The following is a 20,897-nucleotide window of genomic DNA, read 5'->3' as shown; positions in this document are numbered from 1 at the left end:
TGCTGGACTCCATATTCAATCCCTCAGGAGAAAAAATATAGCCTAAAAATTGAATTTTAGAGCAATGAAATTCACACTTTTCGAGTTTGATGTACAAATGATTATCTCTCAAACGTCTAAGCACGGTCTTGACATGTTCCCGATGTTCCTGCAACGAATCAGAGAAAATCAAGATGTCATCCAGGTAAATTACAACATAATGGTCCAATAAATCCCTAAAAATATCGTTGGCTAAATGTTGAATAGCAGCAGGAGCATTACAGAGTCCGAATGGCATCACTAAATATTCATAATGTCCATACCGGCATCTAAAAGCTGTCTTCCATTCGTCTCCGGGGCGCATACGGAGTAAATTATATGCCCCGCGAAGATCTAATTTGGAAAATACTTTGGCCTGGCGAACTCTTTCCAACAATTCAGGAATTAGCGTCAACGGGTACCTGTTACGAATGGTTACCTTATTAAACTCCCGGTAGTCAATGCAAGGTCTTAAGAGTCCCATCCTTCTTCTTTACAAAGAATATAGGGGCTCCCGCTGGTGAAGAAGATGGTTGGATAAACCCCTTGGCTAAATTCTCATCTATATACTCTCGTAATGATTTTAACTCCGGAGCCGCCAGCGGGTAAACATGGCCGAAAGGAATCGCTGCCCCACGAAGCAATTCTATGGGGCAGTCATACGGTCTATGTGGGGGAAGTTGATCTGCCTTCTTCTTGTCACAAACATCCGAGAATTCCTGGTAAACCAGAGGGAGAGTAGGTACCTGTATTGCCTCTGCCAAGTTCTGGGTAACTGGAGCCGCTACCGTTGGATTGATGGCAGGACTACACTTCGGGAGGAAGGATATCTCCTTGGTTTCCCAATTGATGTTTGGATTTTGTGACCATAACTAGGGAATTCCTAAAATTACAGGAAAATGAGAAGATATTAAAATGAATGAAAGTGTTTCTTGATGGTCTAGTTCCATTTTACACTCCAGACCTCCAGAAGCACTGTCTCCCGATCTACTGGTCCAGAAACTAATGGGGAACCATCCACCGTTTCCATAGTGACTGGTGAAGCTCTTAGTTGTGTCTTTATACCATGTTCCCTGGCAAAAGAGGAATCCATGAAATTCCCACCTGCTCCAGAGTCTATCATGGCAGAACTTGGTATTCACTGTCCCTCCCACTGAATCTGAATAGGAAGAGAACAATGTGAGTATTTATCCCCTTGGTCCTTAGGGGAAGTCGGCATCAATATTGCGGGAAACACAGCATCTAGATGTAGACTGGTCTCTAAAACTTCGGACTCAGCGTCTGTGTTATCATAATCCCCTACTACCGCCAACACCTTGTTGGGTCGCCTGGGACATTTAAGACAATTGATGAGAAAATGGTCCGATTGACCACAATAAAAACATAAGCGCTCACGGAAACGGTATTTGTGGCATTCATTACTCTCACGTTTTTGTAGCGAGTCCACCTGCATAGGCACCTCCTCGGCCTCCCGCGAGTTCTTGCCTGTGGTTTCCCTAGACGGGAGAGAGAAATTAGTGATGCGATTTACAGCTGCTCATTTTTCTTGTCTGCGTTCAGTTAGACGGATATCAATACGTACACAGTGTTGTAAAAACAACTCAAACTCCTGTGGAGACTCATCCTTGATTGTACTGGACAAACCATTTCTAAAGATTGGCAATAAAGCATTATTATCCCAGTTGGTGTCCACCACTAACCTTTTTAAATTCAGTAACATATTCTATGACTGAACGTTTCCCCTGGCGTAAGGAAAGCAAGGCAGATTCAGCGGTAGCACAGCGGTTGGGATCGTCGAACATTTGTGCCATGGCTGTCAAAAAATCATCCAAATTATTTAGACAGGTATCGTGACTTTCAACCATAGGATTTGCCCAAGCCAGTGCCCGTGATGTTAACAACATAATAATACATAAAACCTTAGATCTATCAGACCGGTAATAGGAAGCATGTACATCAAAGAATAATATACATTGATTAACAAACCCACGGAATTGACTTCGGTCACCATTAAACCGGAATGGAGGCAATTTGGGATACTGGTGGATGATGTAGGCTCAGTAGGTAAGGCCTCCCGGACTTCTAACCTAGTACGTAAATCTTGGAGAGCCTGACCTAATACCTGTGCATTGTGGTCAATCCGGAACTCCATGTCTCTAATCTTATTGTGTACAGCCTCCGTGTCCTGCTGCAAGGAGTTAATTATGGTGAACAGTTTGTCTGCCCTGTCTCCATCATTGCCCTAGCAGAATCCTCTTTAGGCTGGAGTATCCTTTTATACTATTGGAGGAACTCAAGGATTCTGGTAGCGTGGGGCAATGAACAATGAGAGACGGGTTTCTTTAATGCAAATAGTGTATTTGTGCAACAGCAATAACACCCCAAAACAATATACAGATAACTCGTAGTGACATGCAATGAAACAAGTCCAGCGATATAAAGTCCTTGAAACCTGTATAGCAAGTCGGTAAAGTTCATACGGCGGAGTCTTACACAAATGTGATCAAAAGGTGAGTCTGACACACTGGTGACGTGACTTGATTCAAATACTGCTGGTGTAGTAAGAGTCAGATCCAGGTATGCAGTAGACACAGGGAAGTCCAGGAACAAGTTCACAAGTTAATCCAAGATGTGGCGTAAATCCAGGGGAGTCCATAAACAAATTCACATATTCCAGTAATAGTTCCAACAGCCCTCACCGGAGGGAGTGAACGAAGGGTTAAACAGTAACACACAGTTCAGAAACACAGTTCTTACCAGGTAGAGTGAACCAAGGGTTAAATTCCAAAGTTAACAGGTTAATGATAACACAGTGAGTGTAGCTTACATATGTCCAGGGCCAAGGGTAGAAGCTCACTGCTGCTGAGAAACACCTGAAGATAAAGCTGGTAATGTACCCTCCTGGTAAATACACAAAAGATCTGGGAGATAATAGAAGGACAAGGCAGCTGGGTTGAAGGGAAGCAGAAGCAGAATACTCACGCAAGGAAGCCAGAACCTGAGCCGGGCTTTAAACAAACGAACAGGAAGTAGGGCACAACAACAGCAAACTCCATTTTAACAAAGGGCAAAATCATTCACAAGGTTACCTAGAAAACCCGGAATACTGACACCAAGAAGGCCAAGAACCCGAATCCTCCGTTCAAGTGGAGTAAAACAGAAGAACAATCCTTCACTCATCTGAAAGTGGCTCTTACAACAGATGAAGTCCTGGCCTACCCTGACTATGGCCAACCCTTTATACTGCATATGTGGCACCCCAGGGGTCTGGTTGCCAGAGTAATAGAAATATTACGTCTGGGAGCAAGTGGGAGGTTTCTCTGGTCAGGAGCCCTAAGCATGCAACACCGCCCGCCCAGACCTGGGAGGGGAGGAATCTGCCCTTATAAACTGGGTCTGGGGCGGGATTAGGAGAGTCAGAGCCTGGAGAGGGAAAGTTACAGCAGGAGCTCTGTAGGAGTTAGGAGCTGAAGACAAGGGGCTGGAAGCTAAGCAGAGATATAGCTCGCCCTGGCAGAAGAATCTAATAACCGGACACCAGAGTCCGAGGCTGTGGGGACTGATATTCACCCAGCAGCAGAAACCAGTCGGCAGGGGATTCCAGGTCCTCTGGCCTTAGAAGCCCGGAGGCTCAGTCACAAGGAAGGGACCAGCACCGCCATCCAGGAGCGGAGGCTAACAGAAGGCCCCAAGTCACCAGCCATACGGGTGAGCACCACACGGTATACTCAGGGACATGGGCTACTTCTACCCGCTTACAGCAAGGTAGCCAGAAAGAGTGCAGATAGACGGGGAGGCCTACAACTCCACCTGGCCAGGGGAACTCCTGTTTGCTCGCAGACTGACCAGGCCCCTTATGTTGGCCAGTACTCCCAGGAGGGTCTGCCTTAACATCACCCGTAAAGACCCTGAACTGCACTGCAAAGACTCTGATTCGTTCCTGCTTCATCGCCGCACCAGCACTACTAGTGCTGGGACTCCCGTGCACTATCACCCTCACCATCAACTACACTGCCCTGGGGCTCCACTCTTCCCGTGGGGAGTCACACTACCTCAGCTGCACACACCATCAGCCCCAGCGGTCTGCCTTGCAGCGGCGGTCCGCGCTGACCGCAATCCATGGGTGGCGTAGTCGGACAATTAACTTAAAACCCTCCCAAAATACCGCCATCGGTCTGACCACCCTGAGCCACGGGACTGGGTCGCCGCCACGGGGACTACAAACCCCAGCATCCCCCAGAGACCTGGTTCCGGGTAACCCACTACACGTGTACGCGGGGCCCAGGGGGCGAGTCAACTTTGGCGTAGTCGGCAGGATTTCGTTCCCGCAACCACCGGGTACTGCGCGCCTTCAAAAAACTGTCATACCTGCCGTGGTGAAGGTCCCCGCCATTCGGAGCCGTTTCCCGCCATCTTCAAAAGTTTCCCGCCATCTTCAAAAGTTTCCCGCCATCCGCAGTCGTTTTCCCGCCATCGGACGCCATCTTCGGGACGACGCGCGGGAAGAAGAGGGGCGTGGACGCCGAAAAGCGCGCGAGACCCGAAGCTCCGCCCCACGCATCGACGCTGCGCAAGGTCCTGGAAGGGAGAGAGAGCGACGCTGACATCACCAGAGTGCGACGCAAGGTCCTCCACCCTGACGATCGTCTGCGGAACCGCGGCCTACGGAAAACAAGCAACAGAAGGTAGGCCACACTTAACTAGGGGGGAGGAAGATGACGGATGCGGAGGGACCCTCTACCACCAGCGCGGCCGCTGCCGCAGTAATGCCATTTACAATGCCCTATATCCCCGGAGCGGCCTGGCTGCCCCAGTACTCAGGGGAGTCGCATACCGTAAGCGACTTTAAAGAGAGACTGTACAGCCTGTTTAAGGTATACCCCCTGACAGAAGGACAAAAAGTGAGCATATTGGTAGGCCAGCTAACCGGGGCAGCCCAACGTGAAGTAAAGTCCTGGTCAGTCCGGGACAAGGAGACTGTAAAAGAAATCTTAACCCGTCTGAGGGACACTTTAGATACCCGTACCTCAGCAGAGATCAAAATGAAATTTTATGGGTGCAAGCAGCGGGCCCAAGACAGTATAAGAGACTATGCTTTGAACTTGCAAGAGGCCCTGGGAGCCATTAAACAGGCAGACCCTGACAGTGTGCGGAATGCAGATGAACTGTTAACTGAGCAATTCATTGAGGGTCTGCTGTCCAATGCCCACCGAACCCAGTTACGTGCAATGGCCTTGCAGAACCCTTGTTTGGACTTTGCAAAGTTCAAAGACAGGGCCATCCGGGTGCTCCGAGAACCGGCACCGGGTAGCGCTGTAACCCACCGGCGCCCCGCTATTACCTATCACCAGGAGGCGGCACCCTTGTCTACAGAGTCAGTAGGAGCTGGTGCGCAGGCTTTGGATACCAACCCGGCTACCGACCTGCACCATCAGGTCCAAGAGCTAACCAAAAGTGTAGCCGCGTAACCAGAACTGTGCAGTCTTTACAGGTTTCTCCTCCAGGAAGGATCCAGCTGGCATCCGGACCGGAGGACGTCCCATGGCACCGACAGAGGAGGATCCCATCGTCCAGAGGAAGACCCAGTGACAGATACAACGAGGACGGACAACCCATCTGCCGCCGCTGCAATCAACCCAGACACATGGCAAGGTACTGTCATTTAAACGGGCACAACCTGGGGTAGAGGGCCAACCCCCAGGCATAAGATCATCAGGCCCATAGAACTGGCGTGATAAATACGTAGGGGGACGTCCGATCTTGCCTGTGGTACTGGATGGCATTCCTATGAGTGCCCTACTGGACACTGGGTCACAAGTGACTACCATCCCGTACGTGCTCTTTAAGCGGTACTGGAATGACTCGGACATAACCCGCTACCCAGATGACGACCTGAGTATCATCGCCAGCAATGGTCAGCCCGTGCTGCAGGTGGGATTCAAGGAGCTGACCATTAAGGTTGGTAAAGTCGAACTGGCGGCACAAGGACTGATCAATGTGGACATTGACCGTCATGAGAGTCACCCTAGAATAACCTTGGGAACTAACGTGATTGAAAATTGTCTTGCAGAGGTGATTCTCATTTTACAGCAGGTTGCCAAGAACGCCAGTTCCAGCCAGCAGCGTGTCCTCCAAAAAGAGATCCGGGCACTGATGAAACGGCAACAGGTGGAATTATCTGGTGGTGAGATAGGTAGCGTGAGAATGTGTGACCCGTTCCCTATTGCCATGCCCCCGAAAAGTGAGATGATGATCTGGTTCCGGGCAGCTATTGGTCTAAGAGGTAGAGACTACCAAGCAATGGTAGAACCCGTCTACTCAGACAGTAGGCCCACCATTTTGACAGCACGGGGGGTGGTCGATGTACGCCATAGGAGGGTGCCCGTCCGCATCATAAATATCGGGGAGAGAGAAGTATACCTGCCCCGGTATACCACGCTAGCCAAATTGTTCACCATAAACCAAAATTCTGTAAGGGCCGTGGAACCCTTGCCTCCATCTCAACCAGAGGAAGGTAACGGCTCTAAGAAACAAATGGAGGACTGGTGTCAGCAACTGCATTTGGGCACAGACTCCACTCCCTCACACCAAAAACTGGGAGTCTACCGGGTGATTCAGGAGTACGAAAGGGTCTTTAGTAAACACCCGCTACACTTCGGGCGAGTAAAGGGGGTAGAACATCACATCCCAACAGGAGACCATCAACCCATAAAGGAAAGATACCGACCTGTACCCACTGCACACTATCAGCATGCAAAGGGGATGTTGCGGGACATGAAGGAGGCTGGGGTAATCAGGGACAGCTGTAGCCCCTGGGCAGCTCCACTAGTTCTAGTGAAAAAGAAGGACAACACAATGAGAATGTGTGTAGACTACAGAAAGGTCAACCGTATCACACACAAAGATGAGTACCCGTTACCTAGAATAGAAGAATCTTTAGCTGCATTAAAATCTGCTAACTTCTTCTCCACTTTGGATCTTACTAGCGGGTACTGGCAGGTTCCTGTAGCAGAGGCAGACAAGGAGAAGACCGCATTCACCACCCCGATGGGTCTCAGCGAATTCAACTGTATGCCGTTCGGGCTCTGCAACGCACCAGGAACCTTCCAACGGTTGATGGAATGCTGTCTGGGACACCGGAATTTCGAGACGGTCCTGTTATACCTGGACGAAGTCATCGTTTATTCCAAAACCTACGAGGACCATCTGAAACACCTGGCAGAAGTGTATGACGCCGTGGCAAGCTACGGCCGAAAGGTGAAACCCTCCAAGTGTCACCTCCTGAAACCAAAAGTGCAGTACCTGGGACACGTGGTGAGTGCTGACGGAGTGGCTCCCGACCCCGATAAGATCACCGTGATTAAGGACTGGTCAAGACCCTCCAGCATAAAGGAAGTGCGTCAGCTCCTCGGGTTGGTAGGCTACTACCGAAGATTCATTCCCGGTTTCACCAAAATGGCAGCCCCTATGCAGGACCTCCTGATAGGCCAATCCAGGAAGGCCAAAAACCAGAAGCCGCCCTTCAGATGGGAAAAGCTGGAAGAGGAGTCCTTCTGCCAGCTGAAGATGGCCCTCACGGGGGATGAAATCCTGGCGTACCCTGACTACAGCCAACCCTTTATCCTCCACACGGACGCGAGCAACATCGGGCTAGGAGCTGTACTGTCCCAGATCCAGCAGGGGAAAGAACGGGTAATCGCTTACGCCAGCCAAAAACTACGGCCCACAGAGAGAAACCCTGAGAATTATAGCTCATTCAAGCTAGAGTTCCTGGCAGTGGTGTGGGCAGTGACCGAACGTTTCAAGCATTACCTTGCCTCTTCCAAGTTCACCGTGTACACGGATAACAACCCGTTGACTCACCTGGACACTGCAAGACTTGGTGCCCTGGAGCAGAGATGGATGGCCCGCCTGTCCAACTATGAATTCACCATCAAATACCGGGCGGGACGCTCAAATGCCAACGCGGATGCCCTGTCCAGAATGCCAAACTTATCGGACGCAGGGGAAGAACCAGAAGATCTGGAAGAAGTTGAACTCCCTGCGTTCCACCGTGATGGGATTACCCTGTATTCCCACTGTGTGAAGGACAGGCGCTCTGCTACATTCAATCCCTTACCCCACTACAGCTGGGCGGAGACACAAGACCGTGATCCCGCAGTCCATCTGGTGAAGGAAATGCTGACACAGGCTGATGCCTGTCTTGACCCACACGCTCCGGAGGAGACCAAGCAACTGTAGAAGGAGAAAAGTAAGCTGTTTCTCTACAGGGAGAAGCTGTGCCAGAGAATGGTCAACTCTCGAACACATGAGCTGACCTGGCAGGTAGTGGTCCCAAGACGAGACGCGGCTGTGGTTCTGGAGGCATACCACAACGGAGCAGGACACTTCGGATGGAAAAAGCTGGAGTTCTTGTTGCGTGACCGGTTCTACTGGATAGGCATGAGAGGAGCCATCGAGAGGTGGTGCAGAGACTTTGGCCCGTGCAACCTAAGAAGAAAGGACCGTGCCAGCCAGAAGACTCCCCTGCTGTCCATCATCACCAGGCAGCCACTGGAACTGGTAGCCCTGGACCATGTGAAACTGGCTCCAAGCAGATCTGGGTACATCTACGCCCTCACCATCGTAGATCACTACTCCCGGTTCCTGGTGGTGGTCCCTGTCAAGGACTTAACGGCTCAAACAGCAGCTAGAGCCTTCCAGCAGCACTTCTGCCGTCCATACCGGTATCCGGAGCAAGTGTTGACGGACCAAGGACCAGCCTTCGAAGCGGAGGTCTTCCAGGAGTTCTGCAACTTGTATGGCTGCAAGAAGATAAGAAAAACGCCCTATCACCCTCAGACTAACGGACTATGTGAGAAAATGAACCAGGTGGTGATAGACTTGCTAAAAACATTGCCCCTGGAAGAACACAGTCTGTGGCCTGAAAAACTGCCTGATTTGGTGGACTTGTACAATCACATCCCCGTGGGCTCCACCAACTGTACCCCGGCTTACCTAATGAGAGCAAGACCTGGTAAGCTGCCTATTGACCTGGATATGGGAGTCCTGACACCTGAGGACACCTCGCCAGAGGCAGACTGGGATACAGAACGGCAGCAGCAGTATCAGAAAGTACAGGAGAGCGTCGAGCGGAGTCTGTCTCAAGCAAGAGAAAGGCAAGAGAAGGCTTATAACCAGTATGCTCCCGCTGTTCCCCTGGTACCTGGAGAGCACGTCTTGAAGAGAAAGAGGCGGCTCCACAAGTTGGACGACCAGTGGGAGAAGGACCCGTACACCGTACTGCCATCAAGCCATGAGAACCCAAAAGTATGTATCATCAGTAAGGATGGAGGAGAGACCACAGCCATTGTCTCCAGAGACCACCTGAAGAAGTGTCCTGAGCAGCTGCAAAGCCCTGAAAAAGATCAAGAAAACCCTCAACCCGCAGAGGAAAGGGAAGAAATGATCAGTACCGTACTCGGAGACTTTTCCCGGTCCTGGACTCAGATCAACAACGCAGTCGTGGTACCCATCCTCACCTTTCTCCAGCGAGCCCCTCAAGGGCCTACAGAAGAACAGGTAGTGTCAGAAGAGCAGCCGGCCCAGGAGGCAGAAGAACCCATACCAGCAGCCCAGGAGAATCAACCCTCTGCTAGTAGTGAGCCTGCCGTGCCCCTAGTAAGCCAAAGAGTACGCAGAAAGCTGCCAGACCTACCCGCAACACCTCCTACACCCTGTTGTGCAGAACCAGATAGTGGGTTACATAGGTCCACCAGGAACACTAAAGGACAAATGCCCGCTCGCTGGAGAATCTAAACTGTAATATATATTTACCTGTACATACGTAAATGTTGAAAAAGGTTTATGTTTTGTTACCTGGGTACTAATTATGTTTCTCTAGTTACCCTTCAGGTTTATTTGGACTGACAGGTTATGGACGCTGAATAACCGGAACTACATGTAGATAGTTGCACCTTGGTGCCTCTTGAGAAGATGGCCGCAGAAGAGAAAACCTGTCTGGCGTGGCCTCCTTGTGGCCCAAAGTAGCTAGTCTCAGTCTTGCGGCCACGCCCAGGGCCAATGCTTGGGGTTTGCTTTGGACAGGTCCCCTACTCTGTGCCAAGACTTCACCTTGTTGGGTGATATGGACACCCGGTTACGGACACGCCGTGACCTCCAAAGACTAAAGCTTCTTGTATATATGTTGTATTATTGTTTAACCCCTGTATTTGTGTTTTCTTAAAAATGTGTTTAGTCCCGGAGTACTAAAATTCACTAGGGGGGAATGTGGCACCCCAGGGGTCTGGTTGCCACAGTAATAGGAATATTACATCTGAGAGCAAGTGGGAGGTTTCTCTGGTCAGGAGCCCTAAGCATGCAACACTCAGGGACGTGGGCTACTTCTACCCGCTTACAGCAAGGTAGCCAGAAAGAGTGCAGATAGACGGGGAGGCCTACAACTCCACCTGGCCAGGGGAACTCCTGTTTGCTCGCAGACTGACGAGGCCCCTTATGTTAGCCAGTACTCCCGGGAGGGTCTGCCTTAACATCACCAGTAAAGACCCTGAACTGCACTGCAAAGACTCTGAGTCGTTCCTGCTTCATCGCCGCACCAGCACTACTAGTGCTGGGACTCCCATGCACTATCACCCTCACCATCAACTACACTGCGCTGGGGCTCCACTCTTCCCGTGGGGAGTCACACTACCTCAGCTGCACACACCATCAGCCCCAGCGGTCTGCCTTGCAGCGGCGGTCCGCGCTGACCGCAATCCATGGGTGGCGTAGTCGGACAATTAACTTAAAACCCTCACAAAATACCGCCATCGGCCTGACCACCCTGAGCCACGGGACCGGGTCGCCGCCACGGAGACTACAAACCCCAGCATCCCCCAGAGACCTTGTTCCGGGTAACCCACTACATGTGTACGCGGGGACCAGGGGGCGAGTCACATACAAATGCCAGCAACATGGGATTGGGAGCGGCGCTGTCCCAGGTACAGCAGGGCAGAGAGAGACTGATTGCCTACGCCAGCAGGAAGCTCCGTCCTATGGAAAGGAACCCCGACAACTATAGTTCCTTTAAGTTGGAGTTTTTAGCCATAGTCTGGGCTGTAACAGAGCGCTTCAAACACTACCTCGCCTCATACAGAGTTACAGTCTTCATGGACAGCAACCCGCTGATGCACCTGGAGACTGCGAAGCATGGTGCCCTAGAACAGCGATGGATGGCTCGACTGTCCAACTACGAGTTTACCATCAAGTATTGAGCTGTGCATAAAAACACTAATGCTGATGCGCTGTCCAGGATGCCCAACTTGCCAGATGGGGGAGAAGACCCGGAAGAGCTGAAGGAGATAGAGATACCCGCTTGCGATCGTCACGTTGTGACCCAGTTCTCCCACTGTGTGAGGAACAAGCGCTCCGCCAACAGAGAGGCCACGTTTAACCAATTGCCCTACCATGGATGGGCAAAGACACAGTATAGTGACCCGGCTGTCCACCAAGTAAAGGAGTTGCTGACACAAGCTGACTCGCACGCTGATCCAGATGCTCCACAGGAGACCCAACAGTTATGGAAGGAGAAGGGCAAGCTGTTCATCTACGAGGGAAAGCTGTGTCGAAGAAGCATCAACTCCCGGACACACAAACTAGTCTTGCAGGTGGTAGTCCCGAAGCGGGATGCGCCAATGGTCTTAGAGGTGTACCACGATGGAGCAGGACACTTTGGGTGGAAGAAGCTGGAAGTCCTGCTACATGAGTGATTCTACTGGGCTGGCATGAGGAAAGCAATCCAGAGATGGTGTTGAGAATGTGGTCCATGCAACCTGAGAAGGAAAGACCGTGATAGCCAGAGGGCTCCCCTGCAGCCCATAATCACCAAACAACCACTTGAACTGGTAGCCTTGGACCACGTGAAGCTAGCTCCAAGCTGGTCAGGCTATGTCTACGCTCTCACCATAGTAGACCACTACTCCCGATTCCTGGTAGTAGTGCCAGTGAAGGATCAGACGGCTAAGACAACAGCCAAAGCGTTTCAACAACACTTTTGTTGCCCACATGGTTACCCTGAATGAGTGCTGACCGACCAAGGTCCAGCCTTTGAAGCAGAAGTGTTTCAAGAATTCTGTAACTTGTATGGCTGCAAGAAAATAAGGACGACGCCGTATCAGCTCCAGACCAACGGGTTGTGCGAGAAAATGAACCAGGTGGTAATAGACCTGTTGAAGAGACGTTGCGCCTTGAAGAACGTAGCCTGTGGCCAGAGAGGTTACCAGATTTGGTAGACCTATATAACCACTAACTCCACTAACTGTACACCTGCCTACCTGATGAGAGCAAGACCTGGCAAGTTACCCATTGACTTAGACATGGGAGTTTTAACACCTGAGACGACATAACCAGATGAAGACTGGGATACGGAGTGGCAGCAACAATACCGCAAGGTGCAAGAATGTGTAGAGAGAAGTTTGTCCCAGGCGAGACAGAAGCAGGAGAGAACTTATAATCAGCAGGCACCTGCAGTTCTCTTGTCACCTGGAGAACAGGTACTCAAAAGGAGAAGACGAGTTCACAAATTAGATGATCAGTGGGAGGTTGAGCCATACACCATCTTACCTTCAAATTTTGACAACACCAAGGTGTGCCTCATCAGTAAAGATGGAGGAGAGACTTCAGCGACAGTCTCAAGAGACCACCTGAAGATATGCCCTGGTCAATTGAGACACAAAGAGGAAGACCAAAACAGCCCCCAGCACACGGAAAAGGTGGAAGGGACGGTTCAAACCATCCTTGGAGAATTTCCCCGGTCTTGGACGCAGGTGAACCAAGCAATCATGGTACCTGTTCTGACCTTTCCACAAGTAGCCTCACCGGATGCCACAGAGACTCTAGAACAGCAGAGAGACCAGTCGGCCCCAGAAACAGATGCTTCATCTGCAGCAGATCAGGAGAATCTACCCCCTGCTAGCGGAGAATCTGTCATACCCATGGTGAGTCAAAGAAGTCGTAGAAGACTTCCAAGCCTACCGGTGTTACCTCAGACTAACCGTAGTGTAGTCCACACTGAGCCCACTACACCAGCGGTAGACACTAGAGACCTGGGTAGGTCATTGGCAACCACTGTACTGCGTAGATCAACCCGTAGTACCATAGATCAGCTCCCTGCTCATTATAGGGACTAAAAAGTAGTAAAATAATAGTATATGTTAAAAAGTTGTAACCGTTAAGTAATCCTGAGTATATATAGTTATTAAATTTATGGACAAATGGACCACAGGACTAGGTGTGGCCAGGACAATGTTGAATAAAGTTAATTGTTGGCCTTGAAAATAAACCGCAGGCGTGGCCGAAAACCAGGTCCACCAGCAGAGTGCCGTGAAGCCAAGCCCAGGGACGATACACAAAGTGGGTTGAGGCGGTTCCCACCAACTAACCTTCAAGTACCTGGAAAGAGACAATTCCTGGGTAGTGGCATAAAGTCTAAGCTCCGCAATGACTGCTCCCAGATCTAGTTTGGTTTTTGCTATTCTGCAATTTTTGCCTTTTTGAGACTTTGTAAATTATTTGTAATGTGAATCGTTATTGTTGTTAATTGTTTAATTTTAAAGGTGTCCTCAGTCCGGGAGTACTGATTTTAACTAGGGGGGGAGTGTGGCACCCCAGGGGTCCGGCTGCCACAGTGGCATTGCCTCCCTCACAAGGGGTGATGTTATGCCTGGAAGCAAGGAGGGGTCCCCTAATCAGGTTTACCAGCATACAACACTTTCCTGACTCCAGACCAGAAAGAGGAGCTCCTCCTCTTCAAACTGGAATCTGGAGGCGGGATTTGTAAGAGTGAGTTGAGAGGAGTTGGAGACAGGAGAGCGACGAGGAAGGACCTGGGGAAGGGAGCTGTGTACAAGCACACCCCAGAGGAGAGAAGCGCAAAGGAACCGGACACCGGAGTCCGTGGTTGTGGGGCACTGAAAGCCCAGCAACAAAATCCGGAGGGCAGGAGACTGCAGGTCTCCTGGCCCCACCAGGCGCCAGGCGACACAGCAGCACCATAGGGCCCAGCACCACCATGTGGGAGCGACACATAAGGAAGGCCCGAGCTGCCTGCCATACGGGTGAGGAAAAAGACGTTTTACTCAGGGACGAGGGCCGCAGCATAGCTTCATGCAGCAGGACCAAAGAGATTAGCACAGAGGGAAGGCCTACAACTTCACCTGGGGAGGTGGATCCCCAACTTGCTCCCAGGCCGCCCGGACCTCTACTACCAGCTAGTACCCGTGCCCCGGTCTGCTTTACAAACCGAAAGTAAAAATAAGAGGATACCGCCATTAAGCTGTGGACTGGTCATTATCTGCGCCATCACCTGCATTACACTGCACCAACAACATCTACCCCATAAAATCACCATCTACTGCCCTGGAACTAAGCTCTGCCTGTGGAGAACAGAACCAACTCTGCTGCGTCACCATCAGCTCCAGAGGATCTGCACCGCAGCGGCGGCCCCATATAGCCGCATACCACAGGTGGTGTCACAAACATTATCTCTAAAAACTTTATTCCCCTTTTACCTTTTCCTTTAATTGACCGCCCTGGGTCACGGACTGGGTCACTGCCACCGTGACATCCCCCAGCATCGACCAGCCCCTCTACCGAGTACCCCACGGCCCAGGGGGCGCGTCACATACCCAAAAGAATATTCAGGGACTTGCGTAATTTGTTGTCTCCATCACCTGATTGAGACTTTTTAATAACTTTGGCACATGGTGTCCTATTGCCTTAAAATGTGTCTGTATATCATTGTTTATTCCAAATTCGGATATATTATAGTAAAACAAATAGAAAAAATAAACTAAAATGCACTCCATTTTGAATTCCATGTTTTAGACAGTAGATCCTTATTCTAGTTAAGAGTTAGGCATGTTTAGTTATTGAATACATTTAATTAAAATTGAAATTATTTTAGACTATTTAGACTATTTTTGTCACTTTTTATACTATTGTATATAAATGATTGTTGCATAGGTACAACAGCCAAAAAGAAAGATAAGAAATAACAAGAAGGTAGGCAAGTGTGGATACTCAGTAAATTGGCTGCCCCTGATATAGAAAGTACAAGTCATAGTAAAAGCTTATAATCTATCAAGTAAATGCATTGGCATTGCTGGGCTAGTACAAAAAAATAACTAAATATTTTATCCTTTGCTTTATAGAGAGGGTACAAGATTAAATTAAAACACATATAAAACCTGAACAGCAGCCGATAGTTGAAGATAGGAAGAAAATCCTTATACTGATTCAGTAATACATGAAATACAAAGGTTTGGAAATATTGTCCCACTGAACGTATTACACTCAACTCCGACTAATGTGTATTTACGCGGCTACCTCATCCCAAAAGTGATTTTATAATAAAAATATCAGAATGCTTAAGGATTTTCTTTTTGCTTATAAACAAGTACTGTATGTGTTTATCTATTAATCAAAGGGACTGCTATGGGGTCCACTGCCATACCAATAATTTCAAATTTTTGAAAATGATATGTATATAGTAAAGAAATATATTTGGTGATTTATTGTTTACAGGGTACAGATGTTATTCTTTTCCTGACATCAGTTCTCTATGACAAGACTCAATGGAAAACACCCTATGATTTCAATCCCAATCACTTCTTAGATGAAAATGGGAAATTTGTCCAACCTGATGCATTTATGCCATTCTCAGTAGGTAAGTAATGAGGACCATTAAGATGTAAGAAGATCAAATAATTGTACTTCTCATTCAAATCCCAAAACACTCCCTAATAGAATTACTATATTTTATTAAGAAATAATATATCATTTTCATTTTTCTATATCTCATATTTTGCCCTCAAAAAAATTCAAAACTGTTCTACAGTTTTATTACAACGCTCAGCATATTCATGGGTGACCTTACAATTTTTCAGCAATATAGCCTAGAGATCATTTCTCAAAGTTTTCACTATGTTTTGCTTCACATTGGGCAAGAATTCAGTTTGCTACTTTGACCCTTTGTCTGAATACCCTGACCATGGCAGAGTTATTTGATGGAGCTCTCCTTATAGTCAGCACCAGGACGCATGCCCCACACCAAAGCTATGCCTCTGACATTATGATTCTTTTAAATTCCAGTTGCAAGCATGTATACACTTAGAAGAGTAGGAACCACTAGTTCAAAATGTCCTCATATGCTGCTTGGTCATGCTCTCAACTATTTAAAGGGGTATTCCCATCTCCAAGATCCTATCTCAATATGTAGTAGGTGTTATAATAATTATATTAGCAAATACCTCCAATTAGAAATGTAGTATAGTTTTTCTGATTTACTATGTACATATCTTTCCTCATGTGCAGGCATTGCGAATCAGAAAAAATACCCGTTCAAGCTCATGAAGATCAGCATCAATTTCTGAATGCTGTTAGTCATATTTGGGGCAAAGAAGGGAGCAGGGTCAACTTTTTCATCACTTTTCAAGAACCAGTTCTGAAATTGGCATCCTTATGGAGGATGGAGCCTTGTTGTAATATTCTATGAACGCTGCAGCTTAGTCTGGATACAAAGAATTCCGGAACTATGCACAGGAAACCTTCAGTCAACAATGCTTTCCAGGGGGTCTATGAAACTTTTGTGGCTTCCTGGAGGTCTAACTTTTTTTTCCAGGAGAACATTAAGGCTATGTGCCCACGATGCAGAAATGCTCCGGATATTTTCCTGAGCATTTCTGCATCTCCCTGGCAGAAAAAACGCATGCGGATTGTACATGCGTTTTTCCTGCCAGGGACAAGCGGAAGTGAAGCGTTCTTCACATGCATTTCCACATGTGGGTTGTCAAGCGCATTCCAAGCGATTTTAGCATCACTTGGAAAGTGCTTGACAGCTTGGTCACACTATATAAATCCATGCAAACGGCATGGATTTATATAGTGTGACCGAAAGAATGGTAACAAATAAATATCATACTTACCTTCTGATGGCCCTGGAGTCTTTATTCGATGCGTCTCGGCTTGCCGGCAGCTCGTGGTACACTTAAGGACCTGCCGGCGTTAGCGTCGCGTAACCCGTCACATGACTAAATGACATCAGCGCAGGTCCTTGAGTCCACCGCGATCTGTCGTCAAGCCAGGACCAAGACACCGCGGGCCATCAGAAGGTAAGTATAATATTTATTTTTTATTTCATTCTTTTTTTTACAGGTTCTATGGTACCCGTGTCCGGAGGAGAGTCTCCTCCTCTCCAAACCCAGGTACCATCCGCACATTGAAACGAATGGAATGCGCATCTACAGATCCAGTGATGCGGATTCCATGCGTTCCAATGCAAGTCAATTGCGGCGAAAACGCAGCGCTTCCGTAAAATAATTGGTAGTGCTGCGTTTTTTTCCGCAATGATAATCCGCAGCGGAGATTTCCGCAGCATGTGCACAGCACTTGCGGATTATCATTGGGGAACATGGCAGACCTTCTACCAAGCGTTTTTTAAGCTTTTCTGCAGCGGAATTGCCGCTGCGTAAATGCTTAAAAAACGCATCGTGGGCACACAGCCTATGAGAGAGTTGGAAAGTATGCATTATATTCAAAGTTTTAGGGCCAAGATATAATTTCAACATGACCTGGTTAACTCAGTAATCCCATTTCTACAGGAAGAAGAGCTTGTGCTGGAGAAAGTTTGGCCAGGATAGAACTATTCCTGTTTTTTACTGGACTTCTTCAAGCATTTAATTTCTCTCCACCTCCATGAGTTTCCAGAGAAGATCTAAATCTCAAGCCTGGCTTGGATTCTTATTAATCCCTATACCATACATGACATGTGCGAAGCCAAACTATTAGTGCATGGTGAACAGCAGAGACCAATGTTTTTGTTGATTATATCTATATATATAATCGTCTAATTCTGTCTGTTTGTCTGTAACGGAAATCCCACGTCGCTGATTGGTCGCACCAGCCACCCGCGACCAATCAGCGACATGCGCAGTCCGGCCACGAATTGGCGCGGGATTTGAACCACGCTTCGCTGATTGGTCGCGCCCGGCAGGCTGCGACCAATCAGCGATATTGGCGCGGCTACTTTAAATTAACCCCCCAATGCACCCCCCCAGAGCCCCTAATGAATTTCGTAAATACCTCATGTTGCCAATACTGCATGTGCGCGGCATTATCTCTGACCACGCACAGGCAGCACGTGACCCCTGCTGCAGCCGGCTCTTGCTTCCTCTCACGTCACGACTATTTGCGGCTGCAGCCAGGGGTCTCCTGTTCCGCGTTCCACGGTGAGTGACGGGATGTGGGCGGGGTTATCGCCCATCGCGTCACACTCAGCATCCACCACGTGTGTAGCGCCCCTGAGGGTTCAGTCGCCACAGGGGTACTGCACCTCAGAACGAGGTGTGGTATCTCCTCTCCAAGGTAAGGATGGAGTACTACACAGGACCCCAACCACACACTTAACACTACACCACTCCAGTTCTGTAGGGGGTTTAGAGCACCATAGTGCTGCCCCGTACCTGAATGGAGAAGTTGGGGGGAACCAAAAGTTAGGGGGAACCATGTAGTGAGTGAGGGTGGAGGAAGCACTTTACTTTAGCACTTAATAGAATCATATATAACTGGAGGCCATCTTTATAACAGGGTCTTTAGCCGTGGTCCTTTTGGAAGGTCAGTCAGCACAAGGCTACAGCCGGCTCAGGGGAACATGGTTCCCGGTCTCAGGCCTCGAGACGGGGGATTGGGGCAGAGTTATAGCCGGCTCTGTCCCCGGTCAGAGTCCAACCAAGAAGGCCCAGTAGGGGAGTAGAGGAGATAGGCTCCACAGGCGAAAGGACCTCGGGGGGTGCGGACAGAGCGGAGTCGCCACCTGCATACCTTATTCTGGCCCTGCCAGAGAGACCCTGCCGCAAGAGGGGGTACCGGTCCCCGATTATCTGACTTTGTACTTCACGTCTCTGTCGGAAAAGTCCGGAGGCTTATGTGGATCCCAGGGGATACGGACGGAGCGGAGTCTCCACCTGTATGCCCTAATCTGCGTTTATCCAGACCGACCCGGCCTTATGCCACGTTCTCACCGCAAGTCACCAAAAAGGGCACCCAGTCGGTCCGGGAGCTACATGTTTCCCATATAGGACATCGCAGTACCCGTACGGGACTCAGTGGGGGACACAAGGCGGTACTAGTTCAGCAAGAGAGGAACACACTAGAGCGGGGGTCCTGTCAAGTGCACCTGAACTACCTGGAGTGTGCTGAACCCCACCCTGGCGGCCGCAGCTCGCTGTGTGACAGCAGAGAGAAGCTCTGAGCTGAAAACGATACCGTGAGTAAAGACTTGGATGACTTCAATTACTGCCTCTGCCTGTTCATTCCTCCATGGCTCTGCACCTGCCAACGCTCTACTCTACACAATCCCTCTCTCTTCCTACCCTGCCCTGAGGCCCTGCTCCACCTGTGGGGAGCCAAACCAACTAATCTATCTGAACACCGGCCTCAGAGGACTGCCGCAGCGCTGGTGATCCTCACCGGAATCTACAGGTGGTGTCACGAACATTCCCCTATCCCCTATATAAAGGACCTTTCCCCCTTTAAGCTTTTAAGAGTGACCCCAGGGTACGGGCCTGGGAGCCAACCAGCGCGACATCCCCCAAGGTCAGGCAACAACAAGGCCCGGGCGCCGAGTCTGTCCCCATCCAATGGGCGCGTCACGTGCTCTGTGAATGAATGGGTGCACAGTGGATGCCGGGTGTGACTTGATGGGGGATAACCCCGCCCACAACCTGTCACTCACCGTGGAACGCGGAACAGGAGACCCCTGGCTGCAGTCGCAAATAGTCGTGATGTAAGCGGAAGCAAGAGCCGGCTGCAGCCGGGTGTCACGTGCTGCCTGTGCGCGGTCAGCGATAGCGCCACGCACAGGCAGTATTGGCAGCAAGAGGTATTTATGAAATTCATTACGGGCCCCGGGGGGATACATTGGGGGGTTAATTTAAAGTAGTGGACCACCCCTTTAAACCCTGCTTCGCTGATTGGTCGCGCCCGGCCGGCCGCGACCAATCAGCGATATTGGTGCGCAATTTAAACCCCGCTTCACGGATTGGTTGCGCCCGGCCGGCCGCGACCAATCAGAGATATTGGCGCGGAATTTAACCCCCAGTCACAGCGCGACGTAGTTCACTCACGTTTACTGAGCAAGTTCTGTCAGTCACAGTGCGACATAGTTCACTCACGTTTACTGAACACGTTCTGTCAGTCACAGCGCGCTGAACAGATACCTCTTTATTGTACGCTATCACGATTTACGCTTCCTGTCTTCTAATGGGTCGTAAGTAGTGTTGAGCATTCCGATACTGAAATATCGGGTATCGGCCGATATTCGCGGTATCGGAATTCCGATACTTAATTCCGATACTTTTACAATATCGAATACCGGAATCGGAAGTTCCCATAATGCCTGTGTAGCACCCTGAGGATTCGGCTGCTACAGGGGTATTGCACCTCAACCCAGAGGTGTGATATTCCACTCCCGGGTAAGGATGGAGTGTGGAACTGAGCTCAGTTAGCTGCATGCACTACACACATCCCATTTCCGGGGAACAGACCGACGGTACTCCCACCAGTTTATGTGCAGGTACGATAGTGTCTGTTCCTGGCTGGAGTGGGAGGGGGGTGGAACATCCCAGTAGTGTAGGGGCAGATAGGGGAGCAGTCTGGTTAAAGCTAGGAGCTCATTGGGTGCTGGTCACCTGAGCTCACACATAGAGGGAGTATATAAGGTGGGCACCATCTTAGATCAGGGTCAGTCTGTCAGTCTTTTGTCAGAGCAGAGCAGAGGAAGAGAGCAGAGGAGAGGAGCAGCTCCAAGGCCAAGAGAGAGAGAGGAGAAAGAAAGACCCAGAGGG

At 49.6% G+C, this 20,897-nt stretch overlaps 1 pseudogene; it reads left to right on the top strand.

Moving 5' to 3' along the window:
• Positions 1 to 17,841, top strand: part of LOC141161351 (cytochrome P450 2K4-like) — a 224,952-nt pseudogene extending 207,111 nt beyond the window's left edge.
• The last annotated feature ends 3,056 nt before the right edge of the window (positions 17,842 to 20,897 follow it).

Source organism: Phyllobates terribilis, unplaced genomic scaffold (assembly GCF_046119375.1).
Source record: "Phyllobates terribilis strain yellow unplaced genomic scaffold, ASM4611937v1 Scaffold_9__5_contigs__length_417890890, whole genome shotgun sequence".
NCBI lineage: Eukaryota > Metazoa > Chordata > Amphibia > Anura > Dendrobatidae > Phyllobates > Phyllobates terribilis.
This window is presented reverse-complemented; position numbering and strand designations above follow the sequence as displayed.